Consider the following 22361-nt stretch of genomic DNA (forward strand, 5'->3'; position numbering starts at 1 on the left):
TGTTCATAGTTTCTGTAAGACTTTCACATCCATGATCTCATTTGCTACTCCTGGCAACTATAAGGCTGATAACATAGGTCTCATCACCATTTCACACAGGGTAACATCTGCTCCCTGCTCCAAGGCTCAGAGATGGTCAGGGCTTGCTGATTCCTTGCCTGGCAAGTAGCGGAGATAGGACTTGAATGCCCGCACTTCACAATGGCAGGCAGGCTTTGTGCCAAAGAGTGGGCTGTGGCCGTGAACTCACACCCTAGCAGTTTGGGGCACGTAAAGTGGGTGCTGGGGCATCTCTTCCCAGTTCTGCACCTCCAGCTGCAAATATGGGGGATGAGGGAGGTTTACAGATGGCTGATGCCAGCAGCTGAGTAGGGAAGACTAGGCTGTATGGGCATGCCCCTCTCTTTTGAGGGCTCAAACACCTCCCTGTAGGGCTCCTCTCCCTGATCCTGCAGAATCAGACAGGCCAGAGGCTGATAGGCTCAGAGGAGCATCGCTTAATTTCCTGGACTTTCTTTTGCTTAACAACATACTATTATTAGCTTTTAAAAAACTGAGACATAATTTAACATATAGTAAGACATATAAATCTTAGGTGTACAGCTCAATAGATATTTATAGACGTACAACCACTGCATAGATCAAGATATTATTTCTTTTAACGTTTTGGTCCCTCATGTAGGAAGGAAGGGCTTAGCAACGTAGCTCTGCCACAAACTCTTCTGCTGCTTGGATCTGGCCCTGGCACCTGCAGGAAGGAGTTGAAAACTCCAAGATCTGTAGGGAAAGAGAGCAGAGGCACAGGCGGAGGCTGTGGAGGAGATGAGGCAACCAGAGATGGAAGTCTCCTCCACAGGAGCACGGAAGCAAAGCCCTTCCCTCTTTCTGCATATGGTAAGCACTCAATAAAGAGCTGCTGTTTCAGAGGATGAGCAATTCTTAGTCCCCTGGGGACCCACATACACAAATGATACAAATCACATATGTATACTGGAGTTTCATATAAAAGTCTTGTGAAAACTTCTTTGATGCCCAAAAGTCAATTTATGAGAAAACCCACAACAGTGTAAATGGGCCCCAAATATTCACTGCGCATCATGGACCTTTTTGGCTTGTAGGGTAGAAGAGAGTATGAATTGGGATTCCCTCCACAGGAGGGTTACAGCCGAGATGAGGGAACAAGTCCTACATGTACCAAATGGTTGCCGAGGGGAGAGCAGTAACAACCATCATTATTATGTACCTAGTGGTGGGCTAGATGCTTTCTACTGTTTTGAATACTCCTCAAAGCTATTTGCTGGAGGGAAGCATGGCCAGGATTCCAATCAGGCAGGGTTGGCCCGAGCTGCCTTCTGCAAACAGCCTGGCACAGCACTCTGCTAGGCTCCTGGGGAGCAGGACTGTTCTGGTAACAGCACACGCGTGTGCACTTGTGTGTGCACTTGTGTATATATGAGGCCCAGATAAAGAAAGGGGTAACTTCTCTGTGACCGTGACAGCAGATTAAAAACCTCTAATGGTGTGATGCAGATGTCATAGACAAAACAATTGGGAGAACGGAGATCCCAGTGTGGGGAACATCCAAAGGAATGGCCCTTGGAGGCCAGACCTGCATACGCAGAGGACACAGGAAGTCTGCCTGGGCCTCCAGTGCAGAGGGTCAGAGACCTGAGGGAGGTGTTTGTTCCACAGAGTAGGGGGGCAGCTTGGGATCTGTGGCAGGCTAGACTATGACGATCTCCAAGCTAAGGAGAGTTTCAGACCCAGTGCAGACAGTGGAAGGAAACCATTTGAGGTGGCCGAGCAGGGTGGTGAAGGGCACAAACAGCATTTCTGAGGAGACCCTACGCACCAGACCCAGAGGAAGACTGAGCCAGAGATGGCAGTGAGGGGCCCAGGCAACAGGACAGACAGAACTGCAGGCAAGTACAGGAAGATGACTGGAAATTAGGGGGCAGCTCGTGGACCTGGGCAGATGCTGCCGCGACTCTCCACCCCCACCCCAGATGACCAGAACCGCTGGTCAGAACCCACACCCACATACCGAGGGTGGGCCAGGCGGCATTTTATTTTTTTGCCACCTGCATGATTTTTATTGTCTTTTAAAATAATGTTCTGCTTTCTAAATTCATCCTTAGCTATAATTATCTATAAAACCATGGTTTTGATGTAATAGGGAGCTTTTGTCCTAAAACACATGGAAATAAACATATTAACATGTGTGTCCACTTGTAGACCACTAAACTTTCAGGCGACACTTGGAGAAACTTGTCCTGTGGCTCTAACTCCCAGGGATCTGCACTTCGACCCCAAGTCTGCTTGCTGAGTATGTCCAGGACTGAGGGTACAACGGGTCAGCGACTGGGTCTGCAGGCCAGCCTCCTTGTCCTGGCTCAAGCCTCTGTGCTCACAATCTGGGAAAAGCAGTGTGAGAGAGCAGGTAGCAATGAGCCTCCTCCTTTAGGAGACCAGTGGGATGGGGTGGCCCACACTTTCTGGGTGCTTGTCTCCTAAAGACTGGCAAGAAATGACTGGGCCTTCCTAGACCATGCAGCAGGCCTTTCAGGGGAATAACAGTCCTCATGCCTACAAGACGAGGGTTCACACAGGTCCATGACGGAGCTTTCTCTTTTGACCTCTCCACCTTGAGACCACATTCCAAATAACCACTGTTCCCACGAGAGCACCCATCTTCCCAGTTCACCTGTGGCTCCAGCTACACAGACCTCCTTGTGGTTCCTCACACATGCCAGGCACACTTAGCGCCTTCGCACTTTCTACTCCCTCTGGCTACAGCACTCTTCTCCTATTGTACACAACTGGGTCCCTCACCTCCAACAGTCTTTGCTCCAATTTCATCTTCTCTGCGTGGCCTTCCCTGACCACTCTGAAAAGCTGCAGTATCCCACCACATTCCCCATCCCCCTTCCTTAGAAGCAAGAGCTCAATACCTGTGGAGCGAAAAAAATGAGTAATCAATAATGTTGGTGGAAACTTTTTAACCAAGGGTTTCAAAAACCTAAGTGCAAGGACTCTAAAGATCTGAAAATAGTCAAATCCACATGTCCTCTTCCTTAGAAGCATTGCTAGTGCAGGTCTTGACCAAAAAGTAACAAGTGGGTCTGGCCTGGCAAAGTGTAGTGACCTCAAGTTCTTCCACAGGTGAGCAGATGTCCACAGGGCCCACCACTGGGCAGGGTTCCTGGGGATATCCCTGCAGGTCTTGCAGGCTTGCCATGTGTGGTGACAAGGCCATTTTACAGAAAGGGCCAAGAAGAGCACTTGTGCTATAGGGATTCTTCATACCAGCCTCCTTTCTGCTAAAGTCAGGCCAACATCTTTTATAACAAATGACTGTATATCACTCTTATCTGGAAGCCACTTGTCCAGCAATTTCTGGGAATCAAAACCTTGCCAGGAGCCATAAAGGACAAAGGAGAACTCTGAGCACAACAACAGCAACCCTGTCACTGTCACTTACATTTGTAGGACATTTCATGGTTGCCTATTCATTTTCACACACTTAATCCCATGTCCTATGTAGGCAGAAATGTAGAAAAGTCCAGGCACTAAAGCATAAGCACTCTACAAGAGTTCCTCAGGTCCTCACTTACATCCTATTTATTCTTGCCCTACCCACTATTATTGTGCAAACCCAGTCATTTTGTTTTCCAGGCCATGCACAGATTCAGAGAAGACGACAAGGGGAATAATGTTTGAGGTAGGAACACCGAAAGAACAAGAGGTGAGGGATGACAGCAAGTGAAGAGACAGGAAAATTATATAAAGCATATCAAAGCAGAATTAATTGCATTCCAAGACCATGGTGGGGAGGGACAGGGAGGAAACGGTCTGCACATCAATTGCCCTTAGGGGCACTGCTGATTTTTAAAACCAAAGCAATAATAAAAAATGATGACTTAGAGCCACCAGGACAAAGGTTAAATATTGTGTTCGGCATTCAATTACTTTTGGTAACACCATAAGACTACTTTCTTTTGTAAATGTCCCTCCTAGTTTCTAAAACTCTCCCTGAATTGATAAACAGAGTTTGAAAAGAGCATTTAAATTTTTAAAAAAGTAAAACCCACTCTCACAAGTAGCACTGTGACAGGACTTCCTGGCTTTTCTCAATTGCTAAAGACCTTCCTCCCATCCATCGCCAAGTAGCCTAAGTCTGCACACTCACATTTCAGATCCAGGCTGAAATCCAGCTTGTCCCTTCCTTTTCAAGGACTCCTCATTGTTTAGCTCTGGAGTTGCATAGTTTACAGTCACCCTGTGAAGGGCTGTGTGTTCCAGAGTAGGAAGCTGTCACACTAAATAGAGCACTGCTGGGCTGCAGTCAAACACAGCATTGCACAACTCCTTTGCACTGCCGGCAACAGCGAACCTCCTTCTGGCATGCAGGCAGCTCCTGACAATTGGTGAGATTGGGGGAAGGGGTGCCAGGAATGACTGCAACCATAAATCCTCCCTAGTCCACTGTATAACAAAGCAGGGTCATAAAACCACAACAACGATGTTTTTAAGTCAGGACTGAAATGAGAGGCCCGGGGAACACCTAATTTGGTTTTTAGAACCCAGTAAGTTGTGAATTCATTTTCTCATTTGGTTGAGAATGAATTATGTGTGTGTGGCAGGGTGGGCAGGGGTAGAAACTGATCTCAGGACTTTGGGTAGGAACATAACCCAAGAGCTGACAATAAGCAGGCCTTCCTGAGTCCAAAGATGCTAGGACAGCTTTATGGAGGCAGTCCAGATATGCAAGGGCTGGGGCCCTGGAAGGCAGCGCAGTGGGGGTAGCAGGCTGAGAGAGTTCTAAAGCTGACTGTGTGCTGACTGGTATATGCATGGCAGAGCAACAGGACTCCTCCAACTCTGGAATGTCCCCTTAGTGATGCACCAAGGTGTGACCCTGAACAAGTCTTTCACATAATGTCAGTCTCACTTTCTTCATCTCTAAAGTGGGGATAACCAATAACTTACCACCAGTTAAGTTGATCATATATACTAAACACCTTAAATAAAGTGTTTAATAAATGTTATTTCCTTTTCCCCAACTGGCTTCCCTCAACCCTTCCTGAAGATTCTCCCTTAAGAAGTTATGGAGAAATGCGAGGACACTCATTCCAGCTCTGGTACTTGCTAGTTATGGGAACCTGGACAGGACATTCCCTTCTCCAGGCCTCACGATTCTCAATCAACTATTTGGATTTATATAAAAATCAAGTAAGGTTGATGAATACAAAATTAACATACAAAACAACTGTATTTTCATATACTAGCAACAGATACAAAATGCAGTTCAAAAAAAGCAGCAATTATAAGACCACTGTAAATATCCAGTATCTTATAAATTTAACAAAAAGTATATAAGCCCTCTATGGGAAACATTATAAACATTTTTAGAGGAAATTATGATAATCTAAATTAGTGGTAAAACATAACATGCTCATGGATCATGAGGACTCAAGCTCTAAAGACATCAGTTCTACCCAGATTAGTGGATTCAAAGAAACACTAACCAATATTCCAAAAGTTGTGCGTGTATGTAACAGAAATTGATTTTAACATTTACATGCAAAGGACTCAGAATAACCAAAACACTCATGAAGATGCTGAAGGTGCAGGGATTTACTTAACCACACATCCAGATGTGTTATAAAGCTAGTAATCAAGACAGTGTGGCAATGACCTAGGAGTAGTCTGGTGGAATGGAACAGAGAGCCAAAAAACAAGACTCTGTGTATAAAAACATCTGACTTCCGACAGAGGTGGCTCTTTAGAACAGTGACTGAAAAAAGCTCTTTTTTTTTTTTTTCCCCAACCAGTGGTGCTGGGATAAATGGTTATCCATTTAGGGAAGAAAATGAAACTGGACACCTATCTTACACCACATACAAGAATCAATTACGAGTGAATTAAACACCTCAATACAAAAGGGAAACGTTTCAAAGCTTTTTGAAGAAGAAAAAAAACTTGTGCCATCTCAAAACAAACACAGATCTCTTAAATAGGACACAAAAAAATACTAATCAAAAACAGGAAGATTGAAAAAGCTAACATTAAAAACTTTTAAAAATCACAGTACATAATTAACAAAGTAAAGGACAGAGAAGGTAATATTTATAATGACTAAAACTGGAAAAGGTGGAGTTCCCATCATGTCTCAGTGGTTAACAAATCCAACTAGTATCCATGAGGACATGGGTTCGATCTCGGGCCTTGCTCAGTGGGTTAAGGACCTGGAGTTGCCCTGAGCTGTGGTGTATGTCACAGACATGGCTTGGATCCAGCATTGCTGTGGCTGTGGCATAGGCCGGGAGCCGTAGCTCCAATTCAACCCCTAGCAAGGGAACCTCCATATGCTGAGGGTACGGCCCTAAAAAAAAAAAGACCAAAAAAAAAAAAAAAAAAACAACAACAACAACAACAACAAAAATGGAAAAGGACTAGTATCCAGAACATACAAAGAACTCCTATGAATTAATGAGAAAGTTACAAACTAATTTTTTTAAAAATTAAAAAGAAGAGGTCCTTCACAAAAGAGGAAATCCAATGTCCAATGAATATATGAATAGCTGTTCAATCTTAGTGGTAGGATAAAGCCATGAGATACTACTTACCTACCTATCAATTTGGCAAAAATTTAAAAGTCTGATAATACCAAATATTGGCAAGGATTTAAAAGACTAGAATTCTCTCTGCCAGTGCAAGTGTAAAATGGAATAACCACTCTGGAAAATATAATGTGGCATTATCTACATATAGTTGAAGATTCCTAGCAATTCCACTCCAAAGAACAATTACAAATGTACATGTCTCAGGATATAAATCTCCATGGGTATTCACAGCTGCATCCTTCATAATTGCCTCAAACTCAGATAACCCAGGGCATATCAACAGCAGGATAGATAAATAAATTGCTGGGTAGTCATAGATGGTATGTAATGGTATATGCTATACAGTAATGAAGTGAATAATATAAGGCAAATTCATGAGTATACACAAATATTGGTGAATACTGCATAGAAAAATTATAAATATTCAGAAGAGAATGCTATAAAATATTATACCGCAATAAAAACGAATGAAACCTAGCTATATACAACTCAAATATTACAAACAGAATGTTGAAAGATACAACTTAATACATAACAGTATGAGTCAAATTATGTCAAAACCAGATCAGAATAAGCTGTATGACAAGAAGATGCATGTATAGGTGATGAACTCTACAGACGAGCAAGGAAACACCATAAAAGTCAAGACAGTGCGGAGTGAGGGAGAGAGCTAAGATCAAGGAGGTGTACTTGGGAGCCTTATTTTTGTAAGTGCTTGCTTTTTAAAACACTTGTTAAACACATGAGATTAATGCATATTTTGCATGTATACTGATCTATGTTGCGTGAGAAGTGTCTTTTTGTTAAAAAGAAAATGTTTGAGTGTCACCTCCTCCAGAAGTCTTCCCGTATCCCAAACCAAGCTGGGCGCTCGCTCAGCACTCTCCACCTCTCGGCCGGCTGTAATGCCTATCAACTTGAAGGCATCTCTGCCTTCGAGGGCAGTGATGGAGCCTGTCTTGGCTCATACTATATCCTGCATCTATACAGTGGTATAGATGTAAGTGGTATATAGCAAGCGGTGAGTGCTCAATAAATATTTGCTGACTTGATCAACGACTGCAGTGAAGGATCTGAGTTGGTGAAAAGTAATCCGCTCTGGACCAATCAACTTGACAACCAGTGAGAACTGGTTGTACCGAATGATGTGATGAAAGGAGAGACACACCTGGAGTCAGAAAAACTAAGATCAGGTGCCATCATGAACTAGCCACACTGCCTTGAATAAATTACATTTTTTCTGTGATAGTAAAAATAATAGAAAGAGCGACCATTTAGGGCATTTCAACATTGTACTAAACACTTTTAGCTGTGTTACTGCATTTAATCCTCACAGCGTACCCGCAATGCGTTTACTTTTTAATCTCTTTTTTAGGGCCATACCCAAGGCATGTGGAGATTCCCAGGCTAAGGGTCAAATGGGAGCTGTAGCCACTGGCCTATACCACAGCCACAGCAATGCCAGATCTGTGCTGCATCTGCGACCAAACCACAGCTCACTGCAATGCTGGATCCTTAACCACTAAGTGAGGCCAGGGATCGAAACCGTGTCCTCATGGATACTAGTCAGATTCATTTCCGCTAAGCCACAACGGGAACTCCTTAATTCTCTTTTTAATGACTAGGAAACTGAGGTTCAGAAAGATGAAATAATTTTCCCCAAAACATATGACAGCAAACTAATGGCAAAGCCAAGATCTCCAAAATGCATGCTTCCCTGATAGTGCTACACTAACTTTCACTTCAGTTTCTTCATCTACAAAATGGGGATATAGGAATGTCTGTGCAGCCTGAAAAGACCACTGGAAGTTAAGGCTCAAAGGTGGCAATGAATGTAGAAGCATCCTGGTAAACATTACAGCACCATTCAAAGGTAAGAGAAATAATATGTAATAAGCATCTAGCATGGGCCCACACAAAAAAAGCAGATGGTTTCTACCCACATTAAGCTTCCAAGCCAGCTATAAAGGAAAACAATGTCAACAGGAAAATTAGGAACACACATCAATAAACTGATTTGAGGAAGTCTTCAGGAATGGCACATAATGCAGTCTCAATTGTAAGACCAGCAGTAGATGTACTGCTTGGGCTGTGCAAGGCTGGCGCTCTGTCGTCTGTCAGGAACACAGCAGCCAGAGGGATTTTTATTAAGGCTAACTGCAATTCTTTTTTTAATGAAAAAAGTTGTATTTTACAAGTCAGATTTACTGAAGTATAATTTACTTAAATTCACTTTTTTGGGGTATAGAGTTTGATGAGTCTTGATAAACATACACAGTTGTGTAAACACCATGACAATAAAAAGAATATTTCTATCACCTCTCAAAGTTCCCTTGTTCCCCTTGTAGTCAATCTCTCTCTTCTACCACCCCTAGAAACCACTGATGTGATTTCTGTCTCTACGGTTTTGCTTTTTCCAGAATGCAGAGGAATCTTTAATACATAAGTTAGGTCAAGTTGTCCCATGTTTTAAGCCCCCATGGCATTCAGAATGAAACTCAAATGCCTCTCCATGGCCACTAGGCCCTGTGTGGTGGCTCCTCACTGTCTCTTTAATGCCATTTGCATCACTTTTCCATCCCTATGGTCCAGCCTCATTGGCTGCCTTTTTGCTCACTTCTGCCTCGGGACTTTTGCATCTGCTCTTCCCTCTTCCTCAGCTCTTTTCCGACCAGCTTTCTTTCCCTTATCTTCTCCAGCCACTTCCCACTATTTAAGCCCAGTTTCCTCATTTAGGACACCTCACTACATGAAATGACCTTGCTTATTCACTTACCTGTTTACTGTCTATCTTCCTTCTCTAAAGCTAGGTCCTAGAGGGCAAGGAGATTGTTGGTCTTATTAAGAACTCTGTTCCTAGGAACTTAGAAAACGCCAAAACATGGTGTGTCTTCCACTGGTATTCCTAGAATGAATACGCACATGCCAAAGTAGAGACTACTGAGGTCCACGTGGACGAAACTCTAAGGAGAGGATTCAAAGAAGAAACAGGCCTTATATTGTTTGCACATGGAGGAAAAAGGGGTAGGAGGGCCACCCCAACTCAGAACCAGGCCCTCCCTACTGCCATTCTACCATCCCTTCCCCAAAGTTCCCAGTGATGTGGCCAGAGAGTATCTGGGAGACAAAGCCCTGGCCCTCTGGTACCCTCAGGCTTGGTCCTCTCCTGAGCCCTGGGTCCCTCCAACCTTTCTTTGCCCTCCTGGCTGGAGCTCTCCCATGTAGCCAACTCAGGCTCATGGGCCTTCTCTATTCTATCCATGTGGATTCAGAGAGAGGGGAACCCCAGGGTTGTTCTGCCTCTTACTCTGGAACCATCTATGGCACATCTCCCATGGAAGAGCAGCAGAGGATCCTGGTCTTGTAAACCTTGACAGTATTAGAGACAAACTGCTGCCTCACAGGCCACTGCACTCTCAGTGGAGTGTAATGTGGACAAAACATGCACTGGTGTCCACAATTTCCTGAGCTGATGTCCCAATTTTCTTTCTCAATTAGCACTAGAGTTCTGAAAGCTTAATTTTGTTATAATTTATTAACTCAGTTGGGGGTGGCCAAGGGAGAAGGCAGGGAATTCCTTTGCCACAAGAACATCTGTTTTGCTGGACAGCAAAATTTAAATTATGACTTCAAGACTTGACCAGAAGCTTATAGATCATTCAGTCCAGTTTCCTAATTTTACATGTGAAGATACTAAATGCTAGAGAAGTTAAGGAAATTGCCTGGGCCACCAAGCTAAATAGGGGCTGAGCAAGGGTAGAACTCAGGTTTCTTTAATCCCAGTCTGGCCTCATCTCCACCCTACAATGTTTTTGAGTTTGGTTCTGATCCCCCTTCCCCTTCACTGAAACTGCTCTCTCAAAGGCCAGGAATAACCTCAATCACCAAATAAAATGGTCTTTTCTCAGGCCTTAGTGAACTGGGCAACGCCAGCCAGAATTCCCTGAAGCACACTCCCTCCCTGGGGTTGCACATGTGGCAGGGGTCTCCTCTTGCTCCTCTGACCTCCAGCCCCTTTTCCCAGTTGGAGCTACTTGTGGGTCTACCCAAGGCAGGTTTCCCTGCTTCACCCCCACCAAGGGGCTCCTTCCCTGAGCTCCCCCTTCTCCTCTCCATCTGCATACTCACCCCAGCTGCCTGGCATCCACAGACTCTCATGGTCCTATCAAGCAAGGGAGACAAGCCTTATTCTCCTTCCAGCCCTGGCCTCTCTCAAGGCCAGAATGACTTTCCAATGAAAACTGCTAAACACAACACAAAAGTTATCCTGCAAATATCCGAAATTCCTACCTGTGCTCTGACTTGCCCTCTTCCCTCTGCCACCTCCCTCCCTGCTCTTATGCTTCCTAACTTGATGGCAGAACAACTAACCTCCACCATCCAGGTTCAAAGATTGGAGGACCCTTCTGATTTACTCTTTCCTCCTCATGTTCAACTAGACACCAGGTCTCATCTACTCTGCCTCCAAAATCTCACCCCCATCCAATTCCTCATTGCTTTTCCTACCAACTCTCTAGTGCAGACTACAAAAACCTCTCTACACTCTTAAGCCTCTTCTCTGGTGTTCCTCTTCAAGCTCTCCTGACCTGGTACCTTACTACCCTGCCATGCAAGGAGGACGTAGTGCACCTGCCATGTATTCAAAGCAAATCCCCAGTAGCCAAATGCCCAGGGAAGCCTACAATCCAGCTCCACTCTTCCCTTCCAATCGCCCCTTCTCATAATCCCACAAACCCCAACTCTCTAGCACATACTGCTACCCTCTGCCCATCCCCTGCATGTTTGAGTCCTGCTTTTGTGTTTCAGCTCCTACTGTTTTGTCTCCCCAGAAGCCCTTACCCATTTTATCAAGATGATTCTGGTTATCAAGGAGAGAATTCTAGCTCAAATTAGTTTATTAAAAGGAGAGATTTTTTGGTTCATATAACTGTCAGGTGCACAGAGCCAGCTTCAGAGATTCTAATAATTATCATCAAAGGTTTTTCTGGCTTCCCACCTCTCTCCTCTCTTCCCCCCACTCCCCTAACTCTCGAAGTCTCTCCCACAGTAGGCACGCTTCCTCCCAACAGAAAGTGATGGAGATGTGAAAACATGGCCACACACAGCTTCAGGCTTTCATCAGTCCAACCCAGTGACCTTTCTGAGATCTGAGATGAAGAGTTCCTTTCTCATAGTGACTCTAAAATCCCAGAGGACTCTGCCCAACCTGAACTGAGTCACATCCCATCCCCTAGGCCAATCACTGTGGCCAGAAGAATAGGACTTTGTTAACTGGCAAGGCCTGGGTCACATGCCCACTTCTATTTTCAAGTGGCAGAGGGGCAGTGGTAGGCAGCCCCACCATAACAGCCCAGAATGAGGGAAGCTGAGTGCAGTAAGACAACCCAGTTCCGCTGAACTCTCGTTTCTCCACCTACTGCCTACAGGCTTAACCCTGAGCCCTTGTCTAAATCAAATCCTTCTGTTGCCCCTTCTGATTTGAATCCTCCAACTGATGCAACTCCCTGAGGGCAAGAGTTGGATCCCCAGGTGATCAGTATAAGGCCTCACCCAAAGGTGTGACTCCAGAAACATTTTCAGTCTGCAATTACTATGTCCAATTATTAATGAAGTTATTGCCTGATCCCCAGAGACTGACTTGATCACCACTGCATCTCTGAGCACCTTGAATAGCGCCTAATACATAACAGGTGCTAGATAAATATTGAGTAAATGAATAAATGAGTGGTTTGAATAGAAGAAAGGTTACCAATCTTCAGTGCCTGATAAATGAGCACAGCTGCGTCTCACCTCACAAAGAAAAATAGATAAGGCAGCAACTCCTTCAATCCCTGTCCCTACCATCCCACCCCAAATTTCTGCACACACACCCATGCTTATGACCTTCCTGTCAGTCTCAGGGGAGGAGATGCCTGCCCATGCTCTGCACTCCATCTCTGCCCATCCTCTCGGGGCTCTGCTCCTTCCACTGCTTCCTCTTTTTGTAGAGGAAGAATGTCTCCTCTCCATCTGGGCTCTTTCTCTACAGCTTCTCAATGGATCCAAGTCCCTCCATAGCAGCCAAATGCACAGTAAATAGAACCCTCTCTGAACCCCGCACTCCTCCTCCTTTCCTCCCTCCCTCCTTCCCCTTCATTCTATAGCTCGGACTTCTTTTCCAGGAGACTCCATTCATGGCCTCAATTTCTTTAGTCCCACTTGCTTAACTCCATAGCAATTTCGCTTTTATTCTGCCACTCTACTGAAAACGGCTCTTACCAAGCTTGCCAACAACTTTCCAGACCCTGTGGACACCTGCCAGTCTTCATTTTATTTTGACTGTTGCCATATCTGACTCAACCTTGCCTTCTTGAAATTCTTTCCTTCCTGGGCTTCCACAAAACTGCTCTACCTTGGTTTTCTTTTCCACCTCTTAGCTCACTCCTCCTTGGTTTCCCTCACAGGCTCCTCTCCCTAGATAATTTTCAGTTCCTAGAGCTGAGTGAGTGTGTTTGTGGTGGGGGATGCATCCTCTGCCTTCTCCCCCCTTCTCACTCAGCCTGGTGAGATTCCCAGCTTCCATGGCTCTCACTGTCCACAAGCACCACAGAATTCCACACTGACCCTTCTCCTCAGGTGCATCTTGTCTCCTCCTCCACATACCCAACTGCCTGCCAGGGATCCCCACTTGGATGGTCCACACAAAATCATCAACATGATCAAATGAAGTCAGCGTTTTTCTCCCCAAGCCTTCCCTCTTCCTCCTGTACTTCTCCATCTCAGGGAATGGCACTACCATCCCACCAGTCACCTGAACCAAGAATCCTGGACTCACTTCTGTCTACATCCTTTAAAATTCAGCTCCTCCTCAATGCCATTCCAAGTGACCATTAAATAAATTCCATTATTCCACTGCCCAAAGAGCTCTTCAATCTGTCTCCTTTTCCCACCTCCCACAACCACTGCTTTTAGTTTGTTTAGTTCTTAATCTTTTCCCATCTGGATCACAGAATAACTTTCCTTCTGGTCTTGTAACCTCAGGATTTGACTCCTTCCAGTCCACCTAGATGATCTTTCTAAAGTGCAAAGTAAACCTGCCACTCGTTTCTTAAAACCCTCTGGTTCTTGAAAGTCTTCACTACAAAGAAAAAAAAAAAAAAAGCTATAACCATGCATGGTGACAGATATCAACTAGACTTACTGGGATGATCATTTTGCAATACCTACAAATACCAAATCATTTCATTGTACACCTGAAACTAATATAATGTTGTATCAATTATATTTCAATTAAAAAACCCCTTTGGTGGCACCTCATTATATTCAGAATAAAATCCAAAGTCCTTGGCAGGATATACAAGGACCTTCATGACTGGATCTGTCTCACCTTCCATTTCTTGATACTCCTTTTACATACTGTGCTGTAATCAAACCAAATTATTTGACATTCCCAGCATGTTCCATTAGTGACATAACCTCAGTGTATTTTTACATGTTGGTCCCTCTGCCTGGCACTCCTTTTCTCCACCGAAACTACATGTTTTTAAAACTCAGTTCAAATCATTTTCCCTTGGCCAACCTCCCTGAACTTCCTGCCCTAGAGAAAGTGCCCTCTGTTCTCCCACAGCCTCATGGCACTTCCCACTCTGAGTTTAAGTGTCTTTTATATCTATCTTCCTTTAGGTTGAGCTCCTCAAGGGCAGCTCCTCTTCTTCCTTCATGACACCATGTATAGCTCTAGCTCATACTAGGTGCTCAGTAAACTCTTATGGGTGGAGAGATGGATTGATGGATGGGTGGAGAGTGGTTGAATGGATGGATATTCTACTATCCTGCCTTTCTCAAGTCTCCTCCAACCACATCCTTCCACCAAAGTCTGAGTGTTAAGTGGTAGCTCTTCTCTGTTGCCACCTACCAATGGCCCATACTTCTGAGGCATGAATGGAAAATGATTTCAGGGGCTGTCTAGATGTAAGGTAGGGAACACTGTGGTGTCAGAAACAACATGATACACAACGGTGACCTCCATCTCCACAAGGAACCCAGCACCAACCAAGCACTAGTTATTTTCTTAGTCACTGACCTCAACTAAGACTTGGGCCAATCCTTTTTGCTAATGGGTACCGGCTCTCTACCACCCACACTGATGGTGGTCTAGTAAGAACTGTGTGGTATTAGAATGGAAAGGACATGGGTTTTGGAATTAGAAAAATCATGGTCTGAATACATCGATGTCACTTACTAAGCTGTGTGTCCTTGAGTAAGTCACCTAACTTCTCTGAGCCTCACTTCCTCATTTGTAAGATCAAACTGAGGACTGTATTTCCTCATAGGTTGATGTGAAAAAAAAATAAGGATAGTGTATGGGATTGAAAATGATGAATGCTGTCTATGGTCATCAAAGGCTTTCAATATCATTAGTTTGTCTTATGTAGAAATGAGTTCGCATTCTTTGTGCACCTCAGTTCTTTCCTATCTTCAACTAACTTTTATTAAGCACTTTCTATGTGCTAGACATTGGGCTTGGGGCTATTTGATGAGCAAAAATAAATTAGGGAGCCTTGGTAGGGAGGGGGCACCCAGACTAGCAAGGGACACAGATACATAAACACCTAATTAATTTACAATGCGTAATATCAATGTTCTAAGACTTTGGAGGCAGGTGACCCATGGTTGATTTTACAGCAATGGGAAGTTGTTCCCATAAGTAACAATTTTCCACAGAAAATCTGTTGGCTAAGTCATTAGCAGGGAAGCCAGGGTAAATCCTTGGCCACGGAGTCCTGTTCTTATATATATTATCCCCCTTTTCTCCATTCTTGGTTGAGAAATCAAGTGAGCAGGGGGACAAATTCAGTGTATTGACTATAAGCCTTGCAGGATTTTATTTTACTTTAATTTTTTGGTGCTATGAAAAGCACAATATTTTTCCTCTTTTCTGTAAAGAAAATTAGAACTAAAGATGGCTCAGCAGATAAAAGCTGTGGGCGGTAAATACTCCCACTAATCCCCCCATGCATTTCAGGCTTCTAGGTTTCTCTTTGCATCTTACTGAGCTAGAAATCTGAAAGAGGCCTGAGGAATTCTATGGTGAAAGCCCATATTCTAAAAGATGAATAGACTGAGGCTTAGAGGGGCTAAATCACTTGCCCAAAGTCAAATTAGGAAAAAGACAAAATTAAAACACAGTTCTCCTGTTTCTCACTAGTCTGCAAATCTCCCTACTCCCTAGATCTTACGTACCCAAACCCAGGGCACATTCCTTCCAGGCTATCCAGCCTCCCGGGTGGAAGCAAGAGTTGTCTCCATTTCTAAGCATCCTTGAAGCCACAGACAAACCACTTCTTCCTCTAACATGTCACTGGGTCTTTCCTCCCAGAAACATCCTGTTTCTCAGTAACAGGATACTTTCAGATCCTCCTCTTTGGTCTGAGATGCATGTCTGCATGAAAAGTTTGGCTAGAGGTGGTTTTCTCTAAATGCCTCTCAGGACTACGACTTTTCTGGCTGACAAACCTTTGTGGTTGAGGTTGCTATTCTGCAATTATCTTGGTCTTAGAAGAGCTTTCATGAGTACCCCTTATCCCCTCAGGGTAGAACCAGAATTGATGCTTCTATGTTTAGAATCTCGCATCAAAGACCTCAAGACTCTGAGCATAAACATGATTCCCAATTTCATAGACCACTTAGAATAGGAAAGTAGGTCGGGGTAGCTGTGGTCCAACTACTCCACAAAACAGAGCCCCCAGGGAGGCGGAGCCACCTGTCTCAACTCCTGGTCCAGTGCTGTTTCCCACTCTCTGTAACATCACTTCAGTCTCTTGGGCTGAAGCAGCTGCGCCATCAAAAATGTCACATCAGTTATGACAACACTGTTATATAACTGATGCTGCAGAGCAGGCAAGGGGAAGAAGCCCTGAGCATTAACCATAGCGTCCCACTTCTGGCTCTCAGAGAAGTTAAGGCCCACATTCTTGAGAACTCCATTAGGGAAGGGAACAACGACTAATCAATCAAAATAATCAAAACTGGAGCTGACATTTGTAAAATGAGTTCTAAAAAACTGCTATAATGGTATTTTATATATTACATTAGTTAAGGCTCACAACCCTATTAGGTTTTTTTTTTTTAATTTTTTTAAATTTTTTTGTCTTTTTAGGGCTACACCCATGGCATATGTAAGTTCCCAGGCTAGGGGTTGAACCTGAGCTGTAGCTGCTGGCCTATGCCACAACCAGAGCAACATGGGATCCAAGCCAAGTCTGTGACATACACCACAGCTCGGCGCAACACTGGACCCTTAACCCACTGAGCGAGGCTAGGGATCAAACCCGTGTCCTCATGGATACTAGTCAGGTTCATTACTACTGAGCCACAATGGGAACTCCCCTATTAAGTATTTTTATTATCAGTTCCATTTTACAGGCAAAAAAACCTAAGGCACACAAAGTTAAGTAACTTGTTTAGGGTCACACATCTAGATAGCGGTAGAGCCAAGATTTGAAGCCAAGTAGCCTGGTTATAGAGTCCAGGCTCCTAACTGCCTCTCAGTTTTAAAGAAGCAGACTAAAGGGCTTCTCTTAAGTGGAAACTACCTCTCTTTGAACCAGTAACAGACCACCGTTCCTTCCTCTCCTTCTGGCTCCTATGCTTATGACTGACTTGTCAGAAGTTTCCTTTTCTAACCAGTATTGTGCATGAATGAGAGACACAGAATAAAATTAGAATGTGATACCAGTTTTGAACACATTCTTAGAATGGAGTTTGTGTGAGCACCTTCCAGCTTTTTATGATGATACAATCAATAAAGTGAGGAGTAGTGCCTTTCTCATATTAGGTTAAAGAAATTTAAAGAAATTTTAAGAAATCCATGTAGTGTATGTATACACATACACATTTTTAATTTTTTTTTCAAAGTCAAAAGTTATTCTTTGCTAATGTCAAATTTGGGGATAATCCTTTCCAAAATGTTTTTGTTCAGTTTGAAATCATCTCATCACCAGCTTGTCTACTGTCTTTCAGATCAAAATGTGCTCTTATAACAATGGTGTGTCTAGCTTCGTAAGAAATGAGATACTGAAAACACCCTGGGGAATAGGGAACCAAGTGCCTGCATCCAGATGGACCAAGCACATGTCAGGAATATAGGACCTTATTCTATTCATATTAAGTCTCCAGCATTAACAGAACTAGAGTATTGTGAGCAGCTGAAAAATATAAGTGATGTGGGCCTATCTTTAGCAGGTGTGGCAAGCTAAGAAGCACAATATAATTGGGGGAGTTCAAGTGCTAAAAAAAAATGAGACAGTACTCTGACTCTGGGCACTGTAAACATAATCTAGCCCCACAGAGAGATGAGAAATTCTGGATCCCTTTCAAGTCTTCTCAATCCAACATGAAGCTTCACCCATTTAATCTCACTGGCAACAACCCTTTCAACAAGCACACGGGTTCTATTTCAGAATCCAACAGGTGACTGAGGTTCAAGAATTCCATAGCCAATTCCTAAGGAGATCAGGTGGACTGTTTGCTACTCTTCTGGCAGGAAGGTCTGCTGGTATTTACAGTTCAGTGAACAGTAAGGAGGGAGAAAGCACCATCCATCAGCAAAGGAGAACTCATCTGCTACTTGATCTGACAGTCTGTTTGCGCTCACACTGTCTCCAGAGAGCAAGGTGCATCCATTTGAATAAACATGGAGACAGGAGGAAGGGGAGGGGGAACAAAGCAGCCAAAGAGATGATTGCAGAAATAACAAGTCCACAGGTCTAGAAGAGTAGCTCTCAGTGGAGTGCTGCCTCAACAGGGGACCCTTTGGGGATGTGCAGGAAATGCCCCTTTAGATGACTGTGCTTTTATGGAGTAATTGTTGCCAGTTGCTATTCACCTCCAAGCCTGCCTGCCACTTAGCAGGTGCATTGAATGAACACAGGCTTGCCCTGAACCTAAGCCAAACAAGACACCCTAATTACAAAGTCAGGGTCAGCTGGTAGGAGGAAACCACCCGCTTTTGGCAGCAGATTGCCTTCCCTGTCTAGTAGGGCCTGTCCTTGGAATCACTGGAAAGGCTGGGATGTTTCTAGAAGCAATGATGTCTTCACCAGGCAAATCCTTAAATTTTGTTTTACTAATGGCACTGAGCAGCAACTTGGAAAGGAACACACACCAAAGCACTCCATTTTACTGTGTCCATTTATATAAAGTCTTCCAGCTATCAAGCCAAGCCTCATTGCCACTTTCGGGTTCTCTAGCTCCTTGAAAACTCACTTAATGCTCCAGAGACAATGGACAGCCTGAATGTGACATCACAGAAAACTCAACACCTCAAGTGAGGACAAACTTGGTGCCCGCAGCAACTTCATGGTTGATTTTACATTTTCATAAGGTTGAGGTTCCAAGTAATTGTCACTATTTGCTTAGAATGTAAAGTCTCTTAAAGTGATGTGTTGATTCCATATATGCCTTAAGAGATTTCTTTGGGAGGGTTTTAGTGATTAAATAAAATTAACACTTGCTGTTAAATTTCTGATTAGTCTGAATAAGAGAGTTCCCTGATTGCAAAAATGATGAGGCTGTATCACAGATAAGGTCACAACCTCCCAACAAGCAAAATTATTTTAAATACCACACATAAAAAAGTCACTGATTACTCATGGTGTGGGTAAAATTATATTTGTGCTGTCTCAATGATCACTGTTTATTTCTCCTTATGGAAAGGTTCTGGATTGTCTGACACAGAACTCTCAAACACTAGTTCACAATCACATACATGAAGAAAAAAAAAAAAAACCTAGCAAGCTAGGTTCAAATGAAAGTTTTTATTAAGTAATAAGAATCAGGCTTTTAAAACGACAACCTAATCTGTGACATTTCTTAGTGGATGCAAGCTTCCCACTGCAATGTACATCAAACAAAAGAATTTCAAAGGTCAGTCTCCCTGCAATGTTTCTAGGCTGCTATGGGTGTTGATATTTTGTTTTAATGTTAAAACAAATTAATTACTAAGTATTATAGCTCCTTGCTTTTCTGGAAATGCTGATTTAAAAGGGACTGGAGATGTCTCAGTATCAATATTCTTCCTCCCAAGGCAACAGGCTGAGCTATTAAACCCCAGTTCTCATTAGGAAATTCCAGTCCTCACAGGGCATCACACACAGAGAACACCCTAATTTCATCTGCCCAGGTGATATAAAACAACATCCTGTTAAATCAACAGTATGGTCTGATAGGTTGGTCACCAATTATATGGCCCCAGCAAGTGCAAAACTACATTCTGTAAATGCCACCTAGATTTTCAGGGCCAGCCCCACCCACAGTACACTTTTCCTGACTCAAGTGACTCTCAGCCAAATGGCGATCTGGAAAATCACCTCTGCAAGGGAGAACTCAAAAGAATTTGTCACTAGGATACAATGATACCAATCCCACATTTTGTGGTTAATATAAGAAGTCTTGCATCCAACTTGGCACAAGGCCCTGATCTGATTTATTTCATGCCAAACTGGAGGGCTCACACAAAAAGCTGCCACTCATGAATGCTTCAGGAGGACAGGGTGGCAGGGTCCCTTGTGGCAAAATTTACATGGGCCAGAAATCTTCTGACTGACCTTTTCACAAACTTAGCCATTTCCTAAAGAGAATTGGTGTATCTTTAAAAACATAATAACAGTTTTACCTACAAAATCTCAATTTTGCCTGATATTTTTCTCCAAATAAGGCATCCTGTGGGGTCAGTAGAGGGGGAAGTTCAGGGCAAAGAGAAAAGTCTGAAACATCTAATGCTTGCGTTTTTTCCCTCCCTCCTCAGTGTAACCAAATGAGACGCATAAGACTTTTCCGGGGAAGTCTAAATACAGCCTTCTTTTAAGATTTCCTGCCCCAGTACATAATTAGGAATTTTCATTCTAAAATGGCACACCTACCTAACTCCTTGGAGAGCTTAGCTCTCCTTTGAATAAAATAGCCAAGGTACCCTTTGGGGGATTCAGTATATATTTTTAAACTTCTTATTAAATCAACCTAATTTATGAGGCTTGTTCAGGAAAAGCAGGTAAGGAGTTGCTTCGGCAGATGCAAAGTTAATTTCCAGACTTTAGCACACCCCCTCTTTCCCTCCCCGCCTCCGTCACCCGAGCACTTCCGAATGCCTCCGGCACCCTTCGAAAAGGTTCGGCTCTCTCCGCCAGGGCCGCGGCTCGGCTCCGAACAGTGCCGAGTCCCTCCGAGTCCCGCGCCCGGCCTGCGCCGAGCCGAGCCGAGCGTCAGCGAGCTGAGCCCCAACGACTTTTTCAACCTCGGCTGGGCGCTGTCCACCACTCGCAACGCCTGAAACCTCACCCAGCGCCGGTGGCTTGGGCTTCCACCAGGCTCCAAGCCGGCCACTGTAGATTACAGAGTTCTGAAGTTTTGAAACGACCCCCTTTGGGGGAGAAGGGGTGGCGCTGCTTGCATTTACAGGGCTTCAGGCAGATACAACATGCACCTTGTGGCAAAGAGCAATTCCCCAGGCCCCACCTCCCCATCCATTTAGGATGCACAAGCTCCAGAGAAGCCCCAGGCCAAATTACCGTTGGCTCAGAGGGGTGCGGCAAGCCGAGGGGCCTATGCAAAGAAAGCCCCAGGGAGCTCTCGAACAAAAATAAGAACATGTCAAGCAGACGGGAGAAATTGTCTCCGAGTCTCTACTCCCTACCATCATGGCGCCGCCTAGAACCCGCTTGTCATGCCTGTTACACATGCAAGATTTTTTTGCATCTTGGTTTTGAAACCGCAACATGCTCCGTTCCCACCCACCTTTCCTTGAAAGGGTTTTTATTTTCCATTGTTTTCCTACGGGTTGCAATTACTTCGGCTATTCTGTCAAATTGAAAAAATAATCATTTTTGTTTACTGCACAGCAACCCCTAATTAGGGGCCGTGTGTGCACGAAGGTGTCACAGCAAAGCGACATGGAATCCTCGCTAAACGGTCCTAACGAACTCCTCCGTGACAAGCCAACGGAAGCAGCAGAGCTAGAAGGCCCAAGGGCACGCACCTTTTTCCTAAGGCCTCCCCCTCCCCAAGCAAAGCTGCCTGTGGGCTCACCAGCAACTGCTAATCAGGAGTGGATGGGGCAAGAAGCTTGAGAGTAGGAAGGAGGGGCGAGGCTCCTTATTGAGAAAGTGTGGCAGAGAAGGAATATCCCATTTTGTTAATTTTCAACCATCACTCAAATCCACCCCCACCTAATTAGGAGGGGAAACTGATATCTAAGGCAGAGGGGGTGGCAGGCAAGTGGGGCAAGTGGGGCCTGAAATCCGCATTGTGGGTAGATTATATGGAACATAGCCTATGCAGAGTGTAAATAAATACACTGATAAAGGCCACAGAATGAACAAAAACTGCCAGTGTCAGGAGAGCAAACGCTGGGAGGGTGGGGGGGGGGGAAGTGGCGAAGCAGCAAGCGACAGGCATTCAACCTCACAACCAGAGTCCTCCTTCCAATTCTACCTTGGATACAGCTGTGCCAGTTACAACCATTTGGAAACCCACCCCCTCCCCTACCAAAAGCCCCTTCCCCTAACCTTCCTCCTATTTGGGAGGCAGGGGGTTTCCCAGAAACCACAGCCTCTAATTCAGCACCAGATCATTGAACAGCAGACACCTGATCCTCCACCCCAGCCTAGGGCTGGGTCCCCTCCATGTTTTAGCCAAGTTCAAAAAATCACTGCCCAGGAGAAGGGCAGGGGGGTAGGATTATGAATGTGAAATGGGGAG

The 22361-nt window shown here is 44.3% G+C and overlaps 1 protein-coding gene across 3 annotated transcripts in view; it reads right to left on the reverse strand.

The window, feature by feature from the left end:
* GNAO1 (G protein subunit alpha o1) overlaps window positions 1-22361 on the reverse strand; it is a 175834-nt gene that overhangs the window by 151872 nt on the left and 1601 nt on the right. The gene's annotated exons all lie outside the window — the stretch shown is intronic.

This window comes from Sus scrofa, chromosome 6 (genome assembly GCF_054392235.1).
Source record: "Sus scrofa isolate SSC_HxYL_T2T_F1_AM1 chromosome 6, Sscrofa_HxYL_maternal_Yorkshire_Landrace_v2.0, whole genome shotgun sequence".
Classification (NCBI taxonomy): domain Eukaryota; kingdom Metazoa; phylum Chordata; class Mammalia; order Artiodactyla; family Suidae; genus Sus; species Sus scrofa.